Genomic DNA, 22,273 nt, shown 5'->3' with positions numbered 1-22,273 from the left:
CAGCAAAAATAGAAATGAAGTTTTTCCTCTCCTGAAAATAAGGAAAGTAAAGGGGACAGTGAACAGGCTAGAGAAGACACATAAACTGGCCTGAAAGGGTTAATCGATCCTAGTTTTATTTAAACTGTTACTAATCTGTAGTGTCTGTAACTAGATGTATGTTTCACAAAACTAAATTACATCCTGTTCCTATCACTCCCTAGCTGTCAATGTAAATTACATCCTGCATCTTGTGCTTAAGCTCCCTGCACTGTCTTGTAGCAAATCACCCTGTGTAGCTGTTTGCATTTCAGGAAGCAGATGGCAGGCAGATAACGCAGAGGCAAATGAACCCAATTACCGGTCCGCCGGACCCAGTTACCGGACTGCCTGACGCCAGCGATGCAGGTTTTGAAATAATGCAAGAAGAAGAATGCAGGACCTTTACCACTTTGATCCTTATTACCACTCCCTGGACTGCGATGGCCGCCCGAGGGGCCGGGAGGCCAGCCTGGGCTTCCAGGCATGTGTGGGCATCGTGTCTGCAGCCAGTGTCCCCGAGGCCGCGCTCGGCCCATCATCACTGAGTGAAGCTGCGCCACGGCAGCGCGGTCGACTTTCTTCTGGCGCTGTGAGGACCTGTGTGCATTGCAGGATTCGGTGCGTCTGCCTGCCGTGGGCGACTCCCTGCGGGAGGGCCTGCTGGACTTCAATGCCCATCGCCTGCGCGGGTTGGACTGGGTGCCGCCCCTGAGCACCCTCTGCCCCCGATCTGTATCCAGAGCTTCTTCCAGCCATGGCTTGGCGAGACGGGTTTGTACTTTACGCTTCCAGGGGCCCTCATGTGGGCGCTGCGAAGCTGAGTTTTAGATGGTACAAGGTGGAGGGTGGGCACTAGAACCGGTGCCCAGTGCTCGGGTGTGCGTGCGCTAGACGGGGCGTGTGGCCTAGGACTCCTGCCGGCTCGGTGACCCCGGCCGAGTGCCTTAAGGCTTCTAGGTCTCAGTGTTCTCATCTGTAGCATGGGCTTAACTGGACTCACTCTGTATGGCTGTTAAAAGGTCACACTCTGTTAATGCTTGTACACTCTACAATGTAGAACACTTAGCACAGTTTGGAGCATCGTTCATTGTTCCACAGATGTTACCTGGTCTGTTGAATGACTTTGCCTGCTACACGCCAAAGCGATTAGGAATTTGATATATCCCAGCTTCATTTCCTTTTCATTAAAACAGGGCTCAGGAAAAAAAAAAATTTTTTTCAATAGTCCTATCCTATAGTGGAAAGAGCACCGGTGTGAAGGCAGCTTAGGGTTTGAATTCCAGAGTTTATGCTCTCTGTGGCCTGGGCAGGTTTCTTTTGCACTACAATCCCCACACGTGTAAAATGACATTAAAAACCACCCTTTCTGTGGGTTCTTAGAACTAATTAAGCAGGTTATGTGTGTAAAGTATCCTGGCACTTGAATGAGTTGTCAGAACGAAGGGATGCTGGAGAGGATGATTCTCCCCTAAGTACTCTCGCCTTCTACTGGGCGGCAAGTAAACACAAGCACAGTAGTCAGTGCTCTGGAAGAAGTGAGTTCTGGTGCTACAGAGCACAGAATCTTGTTTTTTTTAATTTAATTTTTATTTTATATTGGAGCATAGTTGATTTACAATGTTGTGTTAGTTTCAGGTGTACAGCAAAGTGATTCTGTTATACATATATCCATTCCTTTTCAGATTCTTTTCCCGTACAGGTTGTTACAGGATACAGAGTAGAGTTCCCTGTGCTATGCAGTAGGTCCTTGTTGATTATCTATTTTATATATAGTCGTGTGTATATGTTAATCCCAAACTCCTAATGTATCCCTCCCCGCCATCTTTCCCCTTTGCAGAGCACAGAATCTTGGAAGGGAAAGTGCAGGGTAGGCTTCTTGGAGGAGGTGCCATCCTTTCTAAGGATATGTAGAAGCTCCTGGGGTGGCAGGAGGGAGCAGTGTGTGTCAAAGTTTGAGAAATATAAAAAAATATGGCAAAACTCAGGTACAGGACTGGAACTCAGGGTTTGGGAAAGCAATGAGAGTTGATACTGGAAAGCTAGTGGGGCCCCACAGAAAGGGGCCTTGTTTGTCATGTCAGAAGTTTGGATGTTTATCCTGAAGGCTGTGGGAAACACCAAAGAACAGTGAGATGGACTTCTGGTTTAGAGGCTCACTGGGACCTCCATGTGGAAGGCAGTTGATTGGGTGCAGCATGAATTGTAATCAAAGGGTCCCACTTAAGTTATAAAAGGTGGGACTGGATTTTTCAGATCTGAGAGAGAATGGGTGAGGCCTGGTGACCAGTTAGAAAAGGGAGGGCAGCAAGCGTGGGTGACAGTTTACAGCTGCATCTTTTTGTGAGATAAACAGAGCACAGTAGGGAGGGATTGGGGGTGGGGAGAGGATCTTACTTCATCTTCAGTGCTTTAGAGGGGCCTGGTAGAGGGGCCAGGTCTGGGCCCAAGATACAGATCTGGGCTTTTTGGAAGGACAGGTGTTTGAAGGCATGGGAGGGACTTAGGTTATCCACAAGAATACCCAAAGAATCATAGGTCTGAGAGTTTTTAAAGTGGGTATATTTGAGGATGTTTATAAGCTGAGAGAAAGTAGCCAGCAGAGGAAGGGTGTGAAGATCTAGGAAAGGAAATGATTGTTCATTTGTTTTCGAAAAGCTGAATACTTCTCGTGTGCCTGGCCCTTTTCTAGGATCTGGGGTTCACACCATCTGTTATCTCTCCTGCAAGGATGGTTCAATTCATCCCCTGGTGAACAGAAGTCAGATTATTCTTTGCATCCCATTCAGGTGTAAGAACTGTTCTGTACCTCTGAAGGGACTTTACTTAAGCAGAGTAATAAGTTAGAAATCAAAAGAAATTAGAGCTGGAAGGGACCTTAAAGGCCACTGTACTTAATTTTGCCACATATTTTACATTGAATGTAAGAAAAATTTATTGTTGAGCCCATTCTCTTCAGAGTTCCTTCACTGAACTTCCTTTATGTCTTGCATCCAGTGGGGCTAGCTTGTAGATTTTGGCCTCCTCTTAAATTTGCTTCTGCATCCATATTACATTTTGCCCGGACTATGGCAGAAACTCCTGGGTGGTTTTGCAGCTCCTGGGCTCAGCTCCTCTAAGTTCATCTGCCTACTCGTGTTGAGTGATCTTGTAACATAAAAAGCTATGCTTCACATAATGCTGCTAATGGCTTGCCCACACAGAGTTAGTGCATACTAGCCCCCCAGCGTTTGCCCTGCCCAGAGGTGTGTAGTCTGAACTGTGCTGGGCCAAGCCTCACCGGACGCGCAGGCTCAGCGGCCATGGTTCACGGGCCCAGCCGCTTCGCGGCATGTGGGATCTTCCCGGACCGGGGCACGAACCCGTGTCCCCTGCATCGGCAGGCGGACTCTCAACCACTGCGCCACCAGGGAAGCCCCGTCCTGGGGCTCTTTGGCCCTGAGGAAGGGGAGCTTTTTGTGATCACTCCCTTTATCTAATTGGTCCTTCAGCAGCGGGTCGCCTTTTTCTAATCAGCGGAGGCACCCTTACTCAGCCAGTGGTAGTCCCAGGCCTCGTCACCTGTGGGATTCAAGCCACGCTCTCTCCCAGGCTTGCTTCGGCCAGCATCTCTATTTTCCTTTGTGTCTCTCCTCACACTTGGACCCCTGGCCTTTAGTCATCGCCACCTGCAGTATTTACAGTGCCCGGCAGGAGTCAAGCTTGAGTGTCTTTTCACAGATGTTCCCTCTGCCGTTAATGCACCTCCTACTCCAACTCTGCATAGCCTCATCTTTCTAGATTCCACTTCAGGGTTATCATGAAGCCGTCACTTAGATATAACTTTTTGCCTCCATAGGCACCTCTGTGCATAAAGGTTATGTTTATTTATCTCATGTGATTGAAATTTTGAGTTTATCCATCTTCCTCCTGAATGAAGGCTTTAAGGGCAGGAGTCGTTTCTAATCCTTAGCACAGAGCAGATGCTTTTTTTCTTTTTATTTAGGTGCTTTTTAATGATGATAAAATGTATGGTTTAAATCACTCATTTTATAATATTTTGCTTTAGGTTGTGACAGAAATGAAGTTTACAGAAGTCGTGTTCCTGCAATAAGAAATAAAGATGTGACCTTCCAGTTGTGTAGAGCTCATAAATGCTGTGTAAGTGCGTTGGGTGCACTAAGGAACCTGGAGCTAAATGGGCTAGTTCTGAGAGAGAGAGACTTAACTATGTTAACCAAGGTAAGCCTTCATTGTGTCCTGCCAACCTTTGATAGTTGCTTTTGGGGCAAACTAAACCAATAAATTTTAAACTGTTCCTCCCCATTAAAGGGATTGAATATTTGGCCACTTTGGTGCACCTGTGTCTTGCGAATTGTCCAGTTGGAGATGGAGGTTTAGAAAGTGAGTTTCAGTCTTGTTTAAGTCTCTTCCCATCGGACTGGTCTCGTGATTTCCTACACACCATGTCTGTCTACCTTTTCCCGTCTACCTTTTCTTGGTGGTGTTCATGCGTGGATTGTCTCCTGTACCTGCTCAAACCTTGGTCCATTCTTATTTGTACCATGGAAGTTTGTCATGCTGGATACTGTCAGAATTAATCTTACTTAAGTTTGTGTTAAGCCACAAACCACGCATTTTCTATATTTTCTGTTTTTTGTGTGTGTTTATATTTTTATGGTTTCTCTTCAAGAAATAGTATGGGAAGGGAAATAGCAAGACGTAAAGAGCAAAAAAGTCATCATTCTCTTTAAATTGTTAGAACGTCTATCTGCAGTCATAATTATAATGCACTGTGGTATGTGTTCAAATAGGAAATACATGTAACGTCCCGTAGGAGCAGCAAATTCATTGGTGGTGAGGGTGTGTCATGGAAGTAATCACAAAACAGGTGACTCTTCATTGGGGTCCTGAAACATTAGCGTGCGTGCCCTATGTCCAGTAGTGGTCTGGAGGGGTCAGGAAGCCTGCCTTTCAGTTTGAGGGAACAGAGGGTTTCAGGTTCTCTCTCTTCTATTGCTCTAGTATACTGCATAGCAGCTAATAAAATACTGGGTTTATAGTTGACATTTACATCGCTGATTGATCATCAAGATTGGCATGTATCATTGGAACTGAAAATCGGAAGAGTTTTATGCTTTTTAGGTTTCTCTTCTTTTTCCTCTGTCTCAAAAGTATGTCGTACTTTACTGAGTGGTTGGCAATAAAGTTTGCAGTATTCACTGTATTCAGTTTTAGTACCTAAATAGAATTAAAGTGTTGCTGTAAACTGGAATAAGACTTTGTTACTGACAAGTTTTAGAACGCATCAGTTCATCAATTACCTGTTTGGGAAGATTGTTGTTAATGATTTTAAAAATGTGGCTGTAAACCTCCAATTGACTCAAGAAAAGCAAATAAGTCAAGATTGACAAATGTATAGGCTCTTCATCTTATTGTGTGTGGGTTTGTTTTTTTTTTTTTTTCCTTTTAGGTTTTTGTCAAGGTATAAAGAACTCTATCACTCTTAAGACAGTAAACTTCACGGGCTGTAATCTGACATGGCAGGGAGCAGATTACGTGGCCAAGATCTTAAAGGTGATTTTATGTTTAAACTTTCATGGAAACACATGTGATTGAAGCACATTAATACGTTGACACAGATGGCAGTTAATTTTTGTCTTTTGATACCTGTGAGTGCATCTTTCATTTTGTTGAAAGAATATGACCAGTTTTCAGTTTGGGATTCTACCATTTAGTAAAGATAGTCCAGTTAATTTTAGAAATAAGAGATTTAATATATAATACATAATAATACTTTTATGTATTTTTAGTTACTGAAAACACTGATTGTGATGCTGTGCAGAAACTATGCCATTATAGTCTTCAAGATTTAAATGAATCAAGTGTCTGTTAGCTGCTGTAGTTTATAAACTAATAAAAATTACTACATCAGCAACTTGTAAATACAATTTTTCAACTAATGCCTTAACAAGTTTACAGTGGTTATAATTACTGTATTTAGGCCTAAATTATTTAATAATTTGGCATGAAGCCTTTTTAGTAGTTTGCTGGTGCAGATCAGGGATGGGTAAACTATGGCTGGTGAGCCAGATCTAGCCTGTCGCCTGATTTTGTAAAGAAAGTCTTTTTGGAACCTAGTCGCACCCATTGTTGACGTGGTAGCTATGGCTACTTTCAGCCTACACCAGTGGGGTTGAGTAGTTGCAACAGAAACTGTATAGCCCACAAAGCTGGAAATGTTTAAATTTAGATTTTAAAAATTGAAGAATTCTTTGAGCCTCTACAGGGCAAGTCCACTGACCCCTGGGGGAGAAAACAGTCAAGAACTTGGGTGCCGAAGCCAAATGGCCTGGGTTCAAATTCCCTTTCTCCCTTTTCATAGCTAGTGATCATGGACAAATCACTTAACCTCTAGGCCTCATTTAGGTTTAAATGAACTCATTTGTATAAATAGTGCTTGGCACATACTAAGCGCTGTGTAAGTGATTGCTGTTATTTCTGCTTGGAGCTCTTATAAGCTATTGTTAATAGGAAAATGACACTAATGATTTTCCTTTTAGAGTGTCAAAGGCACTTTGAGTCTTTTATTTTTTCAAGAATGTAACAAGACTTTTCTCATTTAAAGTCAGTGTTCCCTGTTACCAGAATCTATTTTATGAATATAAAGAATTGAAAGTCTTTAAGACAAGACTTGTGGTTAAATGGCAAACCATTATTTTCCCAAGGCACATCAGACTGGCTGTGCATAGTCCAGGCCTCTGAAGTTTGTGTGCATACCCTAGGTAGCATGTGAGATCCATTTTGTGAATATAGTTTTTAAAATAATGCCTGGGAATTCCCTGACTGTCCAGCAGTTAGCACTCTGCGCTCCCAATGCAGGGGACGTCGGTTCGATCCCTGCTCAAGGAACTAGATCCCACATGCAATAAGTAAAAGATCCGGCAGGCCGCAGTTAAAGGCCCGGCACAGCCAAACAAACAAATAACTAAATATTTTTTCAAAATAAATAAAATAAAATAATGCCTTAGGAGTTAGGGCAAGAAAATATTAGAACCTATTTAGCTTTGTATCATGAAAAACTATCTGTGTAGTTTATAATGTATGTAAGTTAAATGTATAGAACTTTGTGTATATAATTTGTTAAAAAATAAGATGCATATTAAAAAGTTTTCTTATGGGTTGCCCAGTCAGGTGTTTGGAGACCTTTGGAGGACAGAATGATGCAATTTAGAGCCTCAGCAATGATAGAATTTAGAACCAATTCCCTGACTTAGAAGATAAGGAAAATAATTCTCAGACTGTAATTGAGTTGTCCAACTTTACATAACTGTTCAAAAACAGGTCATCCAGTGGCTGGAATCTAATCACTGACCGACTAGAACGTGGGTCACTGGACTCATAAAGCAGAACTGACTCTTTAATTTCTCAGCTTGATTCTCCTGGCACATATGCTTGATACGTGTGTGTGTAAATCTCTGACATAATGAGCCATACTCAGTAGGCACACCCTGTTTCCTTATTGAAGCATCTTAATTTTGTCCCATTAAATCTTTGAAGTATCAGACTATCAGAAGGCATGAAGAAACCTGGGCAGAGGCTTCGTTCCAGGAGACCTGATCTTGACTGTATGCCTGGTTGGAGGCGCATCACTCTGAACTGCAACAAGCTCATTGGTGACCTGGGTTCGTGCTTTTGCAGAATCTCTTAGTGAGGATTTATGGCTTGGAGGTAAATTCTAAAATTGAAAATATTGAGTTTTTAATATAATATATGCTTAGCTTTTGGCGTGATACTGTTGTGATAGGATTTTTTTCAGAGCCTCATTTTTCTGATAGCTTTTATGTTGCTTTTAAACTTTCTCTAAGAGTTGCATGTATTCTTTACAGAAAATACACAGTAACAAGAGAACAATTACCTATAAGCTTAATACCCAGACATAAGCACTGTTCATTTTGGTGTATATATTTTCAGGCCTTTTTTTAAATATATATAAATATATTTATACACTTAGGGATTACTAAAATAGAATTGTAGTATACTTGCTATTTCATATTCCTGCTTTTTTCACTTAATGAGGTATCATGTAATACTCCATCATATTGATGTCCCATAGTTTAATCAATTCTTTGCAATTATATTTAGACAGTTTGCTTTTCCCTGTCACAAGCAATGTGAATACGTTGTATATACACCTCTGTGTCCATCGGGCTTACTTGTGTAGAATAAGGTAGTACACGTGGAATGACTAAGTGTGACATATTTTTAACACTTTTGATACACATTGCCAAATCACCACCCAGAAAGGCTATGCCAATTTGTAGTCCACCCCAAGAGTGGATGTAAAGCCTGCCTCTCACAAACACTGGCTGGTAGCACTTTTAAAAAACTGAAAGACTACAAAACTGAGTACTGCTCCCTTTTTTATGCAAGTGGGATTACTCCAAATTTTATACCTTTTTTCAGTTAATTTAGTATGACCATCTTAGCAAGTCAGTCAATTTGCATCTACTGCATCATGTTTTGTGACTGTTCAGTGTTCCGTTATATGAATATGCCACAGTACACATAGCTTATCCAATCTTCTATAAAAGGTATGTCCAGTTTTACAGTTACAAAAAGTGCTCATATATATCCTTACCTATATCTCTGACTATTTCTTTTGGTTAAATTCTTAGAAAGAGAGTTGTTGCATCAAAAGGGTATAGACATTTTGAAGACTTTTCTTACAGAATCGTGGCTTAATCTGATAGGACAATAACCACATTTTGTTTTATTTTGTATTCATTCGAATTACTGGTGAGGTTTACTGGCTGCTTGTATTCATTTGGCTAGTTGGTTAATGACACCGTGTGTCCATTCTTCTGTAGTGAGAGTTTGTAGGGGTTGTATCATATCCTGTCAGAGCCATATGTCTGACTTGCTATTTTTGTATGTCACGGGGTGTTGAAAGACTCCAGTTATTTTAATGTGATGGTCCACACAACACTTAAATAAATGACTCATGATAGTTTCCTTTCATGTAATAGTTTTTAATACCTGTGCTTTTGTGATGATCCCTTTTGTTTGAATGAGTAGGTTGTTCAGCCCCAGAACTACTAGAAGTCATGATCATTTGTTCTGGTTTTTGTCTGACGTTTTACCGCGAGAGTTCTTGACCGTCATACTTTGATGAAAGGTTCTTAGTATGTATTCTCTATTCTCTGTCATTATTTGTATCCTAGAAAACGGTACTTTTGGGCTTCCCTGGTGGCGCAGTGGTTGAGAGTCCGCCTGCCGATGCAGGGGACACGGGTTCGTGCCCCGGTCCGGGAAGATCCCACATGCCGCGGAGCAGCTGTGCTGTGAGCCATGGCCGCTGAGCCTGCGCGTCCGGAGCCTGTTGCTCCACAACGGGAGAGGCCACAACAGTGAGAGGTCCGCGTACCCCCCCAAAAAAACCCCCAAAAAACAAAAAACGGCACTTTTCTAATGTTGTACGTCCCTTATGTTTTTAGCAGATAATTTACCAATTAAAGTGAGTTATACTTGTAAATTGTTCTCAACACTACTCAGAAAGAGGTGAACCTAGATACTAAGCCTGCTTCCACCAAGAGCATTGTTTCCTTCTTGTGCGACCTCTGAATTCTTGCAAGGAGTACTTTATTCATTTGTCAGTTTCACAAGTAATTATTTTAATACCTGTTGTGTGCCAGATATGTGTTTAGGCACTAGGGATAAAGCAGTGAACCAGACACACAAAAGTCTTGCCCTCATGGAGCTTACATTCTAGTGAAGGAGTTCAGATAGAAATGAGTAAACAGATAAGTAATATAATTTTAGATAGTAGGAGGTGCAAAAATATCTTAATGTAAAGAGAGTGAGCGGGGGGCAGGTAGGACTCCGTTGGACAGGTTTGTTAGGGGACAGCTTCACTGGAGAAGTGGCATTTGAACGGAGACCTGAATGAAGAGAGGAGCAAGCCATGGAAGATCTGGGGTAAGCACATTCCAGGACAAGGAGCCCATGAGTATGCAGGCATATAGGTGGGTGGAGTATTTAAGGAAAAGCAAGGAGGCAATGAGTATGCAGGCAGGTAGGTGGGTGGAGTATTTAAGGAAAAGCAAGGAGACCAACATGGTCAGAGGACTGAGTGCAGAAGATGTGGTATGACATGAGGTCAAGGAGCTAGCCAGGGGTCTGATCTTGTAAAGTCTTGAAGGCCAGAGTAAAGATTTGGATTATTCTAAATGAGTAGAGGGTTTTGAACTTGTAAATGGCATGATCCAAATAGTATCTGAATAAGGGAACCTGGTATAGAGGATGGACTTGGGAGGATAAAGAAGAGAAACAGGGAGAGCAGTTAGGAGACTATCACAGTGGTCCAAAAAAGAGATGTTTATGGCTTAGTTTAGGCTGGAAGTTTGGAGCAAGTGAAAAGTGGCTGAATTCAGGTTGTGTTTTGAGGGTGTAGCTAACAAGGCTTGCCGATAGATTAGATGTGGGGTATGAAGGGAATAGTAACAAGGAGACAAGTCGTTGATGATTATGTGTGCAACTGGGTGGTATCACTTAGAAAAGGGGAGCTGATGGGAGGAGCAGCTTTTGAGGGAATATCAGGACTTTGGTTTGTTATCTTAGATGCCCTTTAGGTATCTAAGTGTCTGGACAGTGCTCAGACTGTACTTTCTATCCAAAGGTATCCAAAGCCACTTTAGATGCAAAATGTTTAAAGTTGACCTTTGCTGCTGCCAAAATAGTAGCCACTGGAGGCAGTCTGCAAGATGGCATCTTAGGTTTCTGAGGAAGAAAACTAGAATACACAAAGGGGGAGATAAGTGTATAATTACATAATGTAGATTTCATATTTAAATTTATGGGAAAAGCAATAATTAGTTGGCTTTTGGTTTTAAATGGAAATAGCCACTCATTGGGAACTAATTACTCTAACTTCAATTTATTTTACTTTAGATCATTGTGTGATGAAAGCAGTTATCAAAAAAGTTCTCCAGATGGAAGGAGTGCCAAGTCAGAGGTATATCACACGTTTCAGTTCTCTCGGAAGAATTTCTCTTTAATGGCTTGTTTTTCTTTCTTTCTTAAAAGAAAATTATCAAGGTACTTTCTGCCATCCTAAAACTAAGTTTTCAGTCAAATGAAATGGCTTTTCTGTTTTTGAAAATGTTGTGTGATGCTTTAATTTAGGTTCCCAGAAATGCAGATTGAAAACCTTTTATTAATTTAAAGTATCTTAATTTCCAATGAAGATCAAACCCTCCTAAATTACCTGAAACTTAAATGGCATATTTATCATTTCTGTCTCAGTACCAGTGGATAACTTCTCCATCGTGAAGGAACCATCCAAAGCTGCTAGACAGAAAAAGAGAACTCTTAATTTGGGGAAGTGATCGAAAAGGAAAAGCTACTATTAGAGTTGGTAACTCTTTCTGAACTTATACCCCTTATGTTTTCTGGTGTGCTAAAATTAAAGCAGCCAATATTAACCACATGCATATTAGGAAGCCTATGATTATTTTGAGACTTATGAGAATTTATAGAATATAGATATAATAAATGAATTTAAAGAGATGTTAATATTAACCAACATTATTGTTTGGATCTCATAAAAACTTCGTTATTTTGAAAATATTTCCTGGTTGATAATTACTTCTGACACTTTGCAATTGAAATTTGGGGTGCACTTTGATGATAATTTTAGTAGTGGTGTTTTTGAGGAATGATTTTTTTTTTAATGCAGAATTACCTTTTGCGCTACAAGAAACAAAATTTCTTCTCAGTTCCAACCTTCCCATTGTTTCCTGCTTCTTTCTTAGAAATGCTTACCTAAATTTTTGAATCAGGTAATATCTTGTTTCTCTGAATGATTAAAAAAAACTTGAAATATGTATGATCCTTATAAAAGACTTCTACAGACAAGTTTATTTACCTAGATTGAACATTTTAGAAAACCATTTTCTAAATGTTTACTGTAATGTATATTGAATTTTCCAAATGGCAGTTAACCCAGGATTTTACAACTAAGCCTATTATTTTGTTACGAAATGTAATTGTAATGAAAAGCTTTTAAAAGCCTTTAACAATCAGTGGTGTAAGTTTCACATTCTCCTGAATATATAAATTTCCTAGAATTCACTTCTACTGATAACGTTTGTATTGTTTCTAAGAGACCTTAACTTATTTTCTGGAACATATTATGGTTAGTCACAAATTGTCTTTTTTTGTTGGTGATAAGAATGAATAGCAGGAGCAGCATTTGTGAAACCAAATCTAATATGAAACTGACTCTGTCTTGTGAATAACTTTGAATTTTGAAACAGCAGAACAATAAGGTTGAATATAAAGCAAAATAAATGTTTTATGTTTATGATCTGCCAATTTCCCAGAAAGAGTTTTGTGGTGACTTTAGTTATATACCAGATACATTAAAATCACCAATGGACAACACATCTTTTATTCAGGTGCCCTCTGAAAGTTTTAAAAATTTGTTGACTTAATATCACTGAACGGTCCACTTTAAAATGGTTAAAATGATAAATTTTCTGTTTTGTGTAGTTTACCACAATCTTTTTTAAATGTGTTGTTTGAAGATTTGGGGGTTTTATAAAGGTATTGTATTAGCGTAAAAATGAAAAATTTAAAAGATCACCTCTAATCCCATTGTCCTATCAAGCAATATTTACATTTTTCTTTTCTCTTCCTGCTGTCTATAAACATAATTCCCCATAGCTTCAATATAATTTACCATTCTTGTCTTTTCATACTACATTTAAATTCTATGATTCATAGTTATATTTTTTAACATTGTAGTCACAAGGTTTTAATTGAGTTGGTCAATTTTTTAAATTGGTGAAAAACTGGAAATAACCTAAAATAAACTATTGTAAACATCTTCATAAATACAACTTTTTTTTTTCTACTTAAAGATGTGTTTTTGTTTTTGTTTTTGTTTCTTGCGGTACGCGGGCCTCTCACTGTTGTGGCCTACTCCCGTTGCGGAGCACAGGCTCTGGATGCGCAGGCTCAGCGGCCATGGCCCACGGGCCCAGCTGCTCTGCGGCATGTGGGATCTTCCCGGACTGGGGCACGAACCCGTGTCCCCTAGCATCGGCAGGCGGACTCTCAACCGCTGCGCCACCAGGGAAGCCCAATGTTTTTGATTCTCTATTAATCAACTTGCTTGGACAATAGCGTATTAAATAGAAGTTCTTAAGAGTGTTTATGAAGTCAAAAAAAAGCTTATGATCGTCTGCCAATTGTTATTTCAAGAGAGTGATATTTTAATAATGAAATAGTACATACAAAGAAGTTAAGATTTGTGGTATCACACTGATTAGATATTATTATTAAAAATTTATATCATGTGTAAAGTATTCTTAAAATAGCTAAGTTGACTTTTGCTATGATATTAGAAATGGAAATATATACAAATAAAGCATGTATATTAGGAATTCTGTAAAATTAGTACCTGGCGGTATATAATAGGGCATCATGGAATGAGAAGAAAACAGTTAAACTTTTTTTTTATTTAGCATGATTAAACAAAGTGGAAATGTAACTGAAATATACAAACTCATTGAGCTATTTTAAGAGTAATTTTATTTCTTGGGCTTTTTTTTTGTATTTGCCTCAGTTATTTGGAGACATAGAGGTAAGCCAAATCAGTATCTGGCTATATACCTAGGTCCAGGTGAGTGTAGGGGTGAAATAATGGTTTGAATTGTGTCACATTTATATTGTAATTATGTATGCCTAAAAAAAAGATGGGAACTTTTATTAGAAATTTTTTTTATCTCCTAACAAGAAAAGTGTAATTAAAAAAAATTTTAATACAAATGTATTTGCATTCATTTCTGAAAGTAAAGGAAGGGTATACACATACAAACCACATGCATACAAACATTTTTTTTGACGGTAATTAAGTTAAAAAACACAATAAAATAGCACAAAATGAACTGAGCTCCTATATATTTTTAAGAGGCATGTAAATCACACAGGATCGTGTGGTGATTATCAATAAGCTACACTCTATGAAATATCTGTCCTATATTACCACATACACTCCATTTTACACTGCATCCTAATGCTGCTAAAATATAGTAGAAAGCAACAGGATAGCACAGGGAGATCAGCTCGGTGCTTTGCGATGACCTAGAGGGGTGGGATAGGGAGGGTGGGAGGGAGGCTCAAGAGGGAGGGGATATGGGGACATGTGTATGCATATGGCTGATTCGCTTTGTTGTGTAACAGAAACTAACAGAATTGTGAAGTGATTATACTCCAATAAAGATCTATTAAAATAAATAAATAAAATAACACAAAATATAGTAGCTTTGAAGGATAAATATAACCCTTTTAACCTATGATGTTTGTTTTCAGTAAATTCAAATTAAATATTTAAATGTGAATTTTAATATGTGGCTTGTTCTAAATAAAATATTAACATGTAGGTCTAGTTTTTGCAACCAAATATTTCATATAAAGATACTTGCCTCTTTACTACTGAAATATAGGATAAGTCTCCACACTTCACTCTTTTATCCCGTGGGTTTCATTTGTATTTTTTGTGTATTTTCTATATGAAATCAAAGGAGCAGTGAAGGTTGACAGGCTTATCGGAGAGTAACATTGACTCACCTACCACCCAGCAACTTGCAGCCTTACAACTTTTATTGTTTTTACATAGAAAAATTCATCTTAAATTGAAATTTTGGTCTAATTCTGAAGATTCTGTTTGGCAGAAGTCATGGGTATATCTGTGTTTCTGTGTCCTTGAGATTCAGAAATGCCAAAGGTGTTCTAAGATTCAGTAAACTTGAGTGTTTCTGCATAATATATAAAATGTATCATACTTTGGGATTATTTTAAAAATTTATTTTTGCATTTCTGCACATCACAGTACTTCTGTTTTAGTTAAAATAACTTGTTACTGTAGAGAACTTACATTTTTTAAAAATGCTGGCTTATGTAAAACCTTTGTACAAAACTATCCTCTTTTTTTTAATGGCCTTGGCATCATTGTCAAGTGCCTGTTTGATTCCTTTCAAAGTGTACATGTGTGACAGTTGCTCTGTAGACCTTTGGTGCATCTTGATTCCTTCTTTTCGTGCTTTGTCAAACATAGGCTTGGCCGCAAAGCAACCTGTAAGTAATGGAAGGAAACACTCTGCTGGTAAGGAATGTTATGGTCCTGAACGTCTACCACCTATTGTGTCTGGTTTCTGGCCGTGGCGTACTGCAGAACGTGCAAAAAGCAGCAGGTAACGTGCTTGGATTCCCTGTCTTTTTCAGTCGTTCAGAATTCTTTATTTTGGAACTGCTATTATGTGGGTGGTCTCTGGTGCTTTCTATAGAGGAAAAAATATAACTCACACATGGCTTCTGCCTAATGAACACTCTAAGGAAGAAAAACCAAATGCAATTGGGAGCTTCAAGTTGTTTCTCAAGTGTCACAACACAGGTAACCCCTTGGGAGTCTTGAGGAGACTAAAATTATCTCCGATTGTGCAGGTGAGGAAAGTTTCACTAAAGGCAGGTGTAGTTGTGCGAAGCCCTACAGCACAGAAGTAGGAATTCGGATATGTACGAATGGGAAAAAAGACATTTTAGGCATGGGAAATAGTTTAAGGCAGAATGGATGAGAAATATGCATTAGACCTATTCTAAATCAACAGGCTTATTAACTCAGTAAATCAGATTTAGTGAGTCAAACTAGCTTTAGCTGATTACTTATCCAGGGGATAGCTGTTCAGAGTAATTTTTGTCACAGAACAGTAAATAAAATTGTTGAACTATAGCTTTAGGCTTGCTAAGTGAAATAGATTGTTCTAGATGAGTTTCAAGTGACTTACTTGGTAGTATTCACGAAATTGGGGATTAACAATTGCTTAAGAAAACAAAGAGAATTGATCTTAAATAGTACTTGAAGTAGTTACTGTGTAAAATATATCTGTTCAGTTGCTCATGTTAAATGGATGTTTATAATCCCCATTGGACAACCGACTACTTTTTTGCAAATGGTAATGTGAATTGCTGTTGCATAAACTATAGTGTTGAATCCCCAGTCTTTGCACTTGAGTTTAACACCTCTGTGGTTTCCTGTCTTCTTCTTGAGACACTTAATCTCAGGTCCATCCTCGTCACACAGAGTGGTAAATTAGAGAACGATTAATATCACCATTTAAAGAAGTGAGACTGAAATCTCAACCATCCTGAACATAGGAACTGAAGGGGCCTCTCAGCAGTTCACAGTTATTAGTTACCAAGCCAGTCGGCTGAATTCTGTTCAGTTTTCTCTGCAGCAGAGCCCTCCAGGTCCTTGTTTTGAACTTATTTATTTGTATACACAATTCTGTATGGATACTGTACATAATACTAAATAGTTGTATTAACTGGGTTTAACTGGTGATGTATTTACATCAAGATCTAACTTCGTTTTGTTGATATCTTTTTAGGGGCTTTGCATTCATCAAAGCTCGTGATGTATGTAATCAGTTGCTCATGTGTAGCTATCATATTGTTGATACATAGGGCGTGAATTGGGAAAGGTGGATGGGCATTCTCCTTGCTTTTTAAACTGACAGAGCCTTACAAGAAGCATTTCCCTCTCTGAAATAAATCCATGGAAAGTATGTTTGGTCGCTCTCCCAGTGCAACTGTGTAGTTGTGTGGATTTGGCACACAACTGGCAGCCTTGTGGTTATGTCTGTAAACAAGGAAGCCTGTTCTCCGGTCCGCAAATCGGCTGTTACCCAGTGAAAAGAACTTGACTGCCATTTCTGACCCCTCACATGGAGCTCTCACACTCAAGAACATTCACATGTTTGCAAGAAATGTTGTTTGCAGGCTATGTGTACAAATTTCCTGATCTGAAAGCCAATATAAAGCAACATCTCCCACACTTCTGCTCTCTCACCAAGGCCACACACATTTCCTCGCTTATGGCCTCATGGCAAGCTAATACTGTCAGTATCAGATTCTCCTTCCCAGCGGTTCTGGGAGACTGCATCGTTGCTCTGTGAAAGGCACCACTGCTGAGGTTGAGAGAAGAGCATCTTGGGTGTCAGTCCTGCCCTTGCATGCCCAGAGAGAGGGGTGTGCACCTCGTTCTCCTGTTCGGATTTTCCTATGCTGCAGGTTTGCTGCTTGTTGTCAAAATGATGTCCTAGTTACTTGTCTTCTGCGTAGTTACATAATCCCAGCACACTTCTTTATGATCTGTAGACTTTTATGGGGTTGTGGCCAGGTCAAGTTTTAAATGTTTGGAAATGTCCAATTGAACAACATTGCAGTGGCAGTGAAGCTTGACAGGAGAATTGTATTACTGTTACCCTAGTTTTGGCTTCAGGGTGATGAGAAGATGAAATTTTTGATGGGTCAGTTTTAGTTATGTATGTGTATGTGATTTCTCATTTTTAAATGGTAACATCTATTATACACAGCTTACATATGTTGACTTTCTGGTTATTCTTCTGATTCTTTGTCAGTCCCTTTACTGATGTATTTTCCTCCGAAAAACTACATTTTCTTCCAGACTGTTTTTGTCTGATGGTGGAAAATAAATTTTTCATTTGCAGTATAAAGTTGATCTGAGAAAAAATGTTTACCTTGGCTCTTCACTTGGCTTCTGTGAAAGAAACTTAATAAAATAATATGGGCAATTCCCATTACTAATCCTAACCATGTACAACAGAGGTCTGTGCAGTAACATAGCAAAAATAAGTTCCTGTAATTTTACTTAGTCATTGCCTGTTTTAGACTAAGGAGCAGTGAGAGACGTTTATAAATAATGATACCTCAGATCACTTTTGTTAAATGTCCTCTAATATTTGGATATTCGGTATCTGGCTTGTGTTATGTTTTATACAATCTTGTTTTCTTTCTTTGCCCTTTAGTTTAACAACTCTGTGGTTTCCTATCTTCTTCTTGTGACACTCAGGTCCATCAGAATTTCCTGCGACTGTGACAGTAGAGAGTCCTTCCTCCTCAGAAATCAGAGGTCGATGATTCCTCAGAAAGTGTTCAGGAAGAGCCAGAGAAAATCCGTTTGAAACAAGAAGCATTGCCGGGACAAAGTTATCACTTGAAAGCTATAGAGAAGATTATTTTTCAAACGGAAGCCTGATTGCAACACGCCACAGCTTGTGTGAGGGTTCTGTTTTCCCCTCCCATCTGCATTGTATCCCTGTGAATGGTTCCTTAAGCTTAGACCAGGGTGAATGGTGGACACTTGAACTCTAAGAAATAAAAATCAAAACATGTCGTTAGTACTATATTTTCCTTTGCTTAGAACTTTAGTATATTAGATTTAGGGAGAACCTTAGTGATCATACGATAAAGAAATTGAGTTCTGAATGAATGTAGTCAGCTGATTCAGTGCTCTTGTTTTACAGATGAGAAAATTGACAGTTCTAGTTGAACTCTTTTTACAAGAGGAAAATATGGCCTCATTTTAAATAAAAGTAAAGTTGAAAAAAGTTTTCATGTTGATATTCTCCTTTCCTAAAATAAAAAATATCAAGAGGCTACATTCTATTACCAAATAAACCTGACCTCTAATGTCATTCCATACTTTTGTTTGTATGGACAGAAAAGAAAAATTGATTTTCATAAGAAATTTTTGTACCTCAAAAATAATATATTTATTTTATTTCAACTGTAATGCAGAGCTGAACATTTCTAGTAAATAAAGGAACACCATTTGGGGGGACCTTGTCTTTGTGCTACAAAGTCCATGTTTAACTTTTTAAAATTATTTAATATGATTTTCCTTTTGTATGAAACATGAAACTTGACAGGTTTCAGAACTAATTATCCCATTATTGTAGGACTATGGGAATTACTCTTTGATTTTCAAAAGAGAAAGTTAGATTTTTGTTTTCTTAATTAAAATTAATGATAATGTAGAGAATTTAAAAAAAAGAACTTAGAAAATTATGTTAGAGTAGGAGAAATCTATAGTTCACGTAGAGTTACCCCCTTTATTTTATAAATGAGCACCTACAATTTGTAGCACGTAAGTGGTTTATTAGTAAATGGCAGAGTACGACAAGACCCTAGAGCATCTAACCCGCCTTCCTTGTCATTTTAGATGTGATGTATTCATTTCCTTCACGAGTAGACCAGGAGATTGTGTTTCTAAAAGCAATGATAGACACTGGGGAAGACCAAGAAGTTTAAACACTGGGACCACAGAATAGCAGATTCAGAATGCACTGAGAACCCTTTCTTTCAGCTCTTCTCCGTTTTCACAAGACACTACAATGATGGTATCAAAGTGTTTAAGTATATAAGCCCACAACAATCAAGAGGTTTCAACATAGTTTTGAAAGACGGAAGACAAGTGGAAGAGTGTGAAACTGAAGCAGTAGAACAGAGGAAAAGCATCACCTAGAATATGCACGGGGACCACCTGAAACTGAGGAGGATTCTGACCCCACCTGCAGGAGTAGCCCCATGTGTGGGAAGCAGTCAGCCTTGCGAGCAGGCTGTGGACGTGCCAGGCATGCCGCCGCTCGCTGCTCGAAGGGACTGTCCCTACTTGTTCCCCTCCTTGTTCCATTCCATGGGAGATAAATCACCAGGGCCCAGAGATCAGAAAGAATGTAAAATGAGACAAGCAAAGCTGTCTCCCCGCCTGCACGTGCAGGTTATTTTTGATGATTGTGGGTTTATCGGTTTTCTCCCAGGGAAGTTAACCCTGAGCCGAGACAGTCTTTATATGATGTAAACCACCGTCTGGCAACCTTCCTTTTTCTAGTCTATATAATCTGCCACTGTAGCACAATAAAATTTGCCTTGCAACCGTCAGTTGTGTAAGGTCGGATCTTAACAAACGGCACGGCGAAACAGAGGAAAGTTTCAAGTGAGCTTTATTAGGGAGCGCTCCCGGGCGAGGTTCACTGGTCCGAGAGAAAGGGGGCCAGAGAAGTCGCGCCCAGGCAAGGGTTGGGCAAGATTTTATAGGGGAAGAAGGGAAAGGGGTGTGGTGAATCTGGGAGGGCGCAGGGTATTCCTTATTTGGTGGTCTTTTCGGGTATCCTGGGGGACCATTAGTCCCGCCCCTCGAAAGGCGGGAAAGCTGGGCTGGGTTCAAAGTCCCCAGGTCAGTTCCTGGAACTGGGTGGTCCGGAATGTCTCCAGGGCAGTTTCTGGAACTGGGTGGTCCAGAGGATGCAACCTGTGAATCTGATTGTGTTCCCCTGCCTCGGGCCAGTTGGCCTTACAAGTTGTCTTGGTCCTTCTGACCCCATTCGTCGGTGCTATGTCAGTTCCTTACCCCTTCCCTTCTGACCCTGGGTGGTGGGAGCCTCTTTTTCCGTGTGGTCCTCGGCAAGTGGCGCCCGAACAGGGACCTGAAGCGTGAAGGCAATTAAAAGAAAAAGAAAGTGCAGGTAAGAGAACCCTTATGCAAAATATGTGTGGCCACGAGTAAAAGTGAAACTAATAGAGGCATAAGGCAATAGTCAGAAGTAAAATAGGATGGGACAAAAGGTCTCAAAGGAGCGTGAATTATTTGCTCAGGTTTTACTTTCGATGCTTAAAGCTCGGGGTAATAAAGTTTCTACCTCACAGTTAACTGAGTTTTTGCAGCATATCCGTGATGTATCTCCCTGGTTTCCCGATGGTGGCTCTGTTGACATAGAAATCTGGCAGAAAGTTGGAGAAGGTTTAAAAAATTATTCTGAGTCTCAAGGGCCTACTCATACTCCTGTTGTTATTTAGTTTGTGGAATCTGATCAAAGAATGTTTAGATTCTTCTCATGATAGTGTTGATTTGAATGTAAAGTCAGAAAAACAAAAGCCTTCTTCAGAAGATAAAACTGCCTTAATGGCTTCTACACCGTCACTTCCTAAATCTAGGGAACTGATTAATTTTAACATATCAGATGAAGAGGAACATTTCGATTTAACAGATGAGGCTTTTAAACACGGAAGAGAAAAAATATCTCGAGGGTGATTTTCTAATGGCTATGATAGATAAGTCAGTGAAAAAGCTGCAGGTTAATAAGGACTGTCTTCCTCAAAAATCTACATCTGTAAAAATGCTCAGTCCCTTGCAGCGCGCTGTACAAGGAGCAATAAAACGAGGAAAAGATCCTATTTTCTGTTGTTCTGTCATAGAAAGACCTGATCCTAATAATCCTCAACAAGCTATTAGGGAGCATTGGGCTCTTCCTTTTAAAGTTTTGAAAGATTTAAAATCTGCCTGTGCTCGATATGGGCCCACTGCTCCTTGTACTACTGCTATGGTTGACAGGAGAAGCTATTGCAGGAGAAGCTCTTCCCCCCGCTGATTGGAAGTCTATTGCACGAGCTGGTTTAGATGGTGGAGATTATTTAATATGGAAGTCTAATTTTTATGAACGGGCTGCTGAACAAGCAGAAAAGAATGCTACCCATAATATTCCAGTTGATTATCGTATGCTGCTTGGGGAAGGACAATATATTTCTGTACAAGATCAATTAACTTATCCCTTTGTTGCTTATCCTCAAATACATCATTTGGCATTACAAGCCTGGAGGAAATTACCTTATACACACACAACTGAGGATCTTTCAACAATTAGACAGAGACCTGATGAACCATATGCTGATTTTGTAGATAGATTGTCACTGGCGGTGGGGGAGACTCATTTTGGATGGACCCACTGGTACAATTGTAGTTAAGCAACTTGCTTTTGAAAATGCTACTAATGCATGTCAGGCTGCGATTCAACCTTGGAGAAAACAGGGAACACTGGAGGGCTATATTCGCCTTTGTGCGGACATTGGGCCTGCTTATATACAGGGTGCTGCTATGGCTGCAGCATTAACTAAAGTGGGGTTTAAAAACAATCAAAAGAAAACAAAGACTTGTTTTAAATGCAGAAAGGCAGGTCATTTTGCTAGAGAATGTAGATCTTTTAATTCTAACCCTAGTCCTTCCTTCCCTGTTCAAAAACCTCCAGATGGTCGGAAGATCCCTGGTTTATGCCCTAGATGCAATAGGGGAAAACATTGGGCACGAGATTGTCGCTCACTGACCCACAAGGATGGGACACCACTGTCGGGAAACTCCTCCCGGGGCCTTCCCCAGCCCCAACAAACAATAGGGCCGATGTCTGGGTATCCTCCTCAAATGATCAATCAGACATTAACCAAGAACAGAAACATACAATATCCTCGCTCTCCAGAGCAACACCAGGAAGCGCAGGACTGGACCTCAGTACCTCCGCCCGATATGTATTAACTCCTGAAATGGGTCCTCAGGCCCTCTCTACGGGCATCTATGTTCCTT

The 22,273-nt window shown here is 39.8% G+C and overlaps 1 pseudogene across 1 annotated transcript; it reads left to right on the top strand.

Annotated features, from left to right (window-relative positions):
• The first annotated feature begins 412 nt into the window (after positions 1-412).
• On the top strand, positions 413-20,953 carry LOC309974927 (centrosomal protein of 78 kDa-like; annotated as a pseudogene). Its single transcript has 8 exons — positions 413-639; positions 3,510-3,691; positions 4,067-4,239; positions 4,330-4,401; positions 5,471-5,574; positions 7,558-7,728; positions 15,119-15,254; positions 20,719-20,953. The product of its transcript is annotated as a centrosomal protein of 78 kDa-like (transcript).
• Positions 20,954-22,273: the final 1,320 nt, after the last annotated feature.

The sequence above is a fragment of the Leucopleurus acutus genome, assembly GCF_964270905.1.
Source record: "Leucopleurus acutus genome assembly, chromosome: 18".
Classification (NCBI taxonomy): domain Eukaryota; kingdom Metazoa; phylum Chordata; class Mammalia; order Artiodactyla; family Delphinidae; genus Leucopleurus; species Leucopleurus acutus.
Note: the sequence above shows the minus strand (reverse complement) of the source record. Positions and strands in the feature narration are given on the sequence as shown.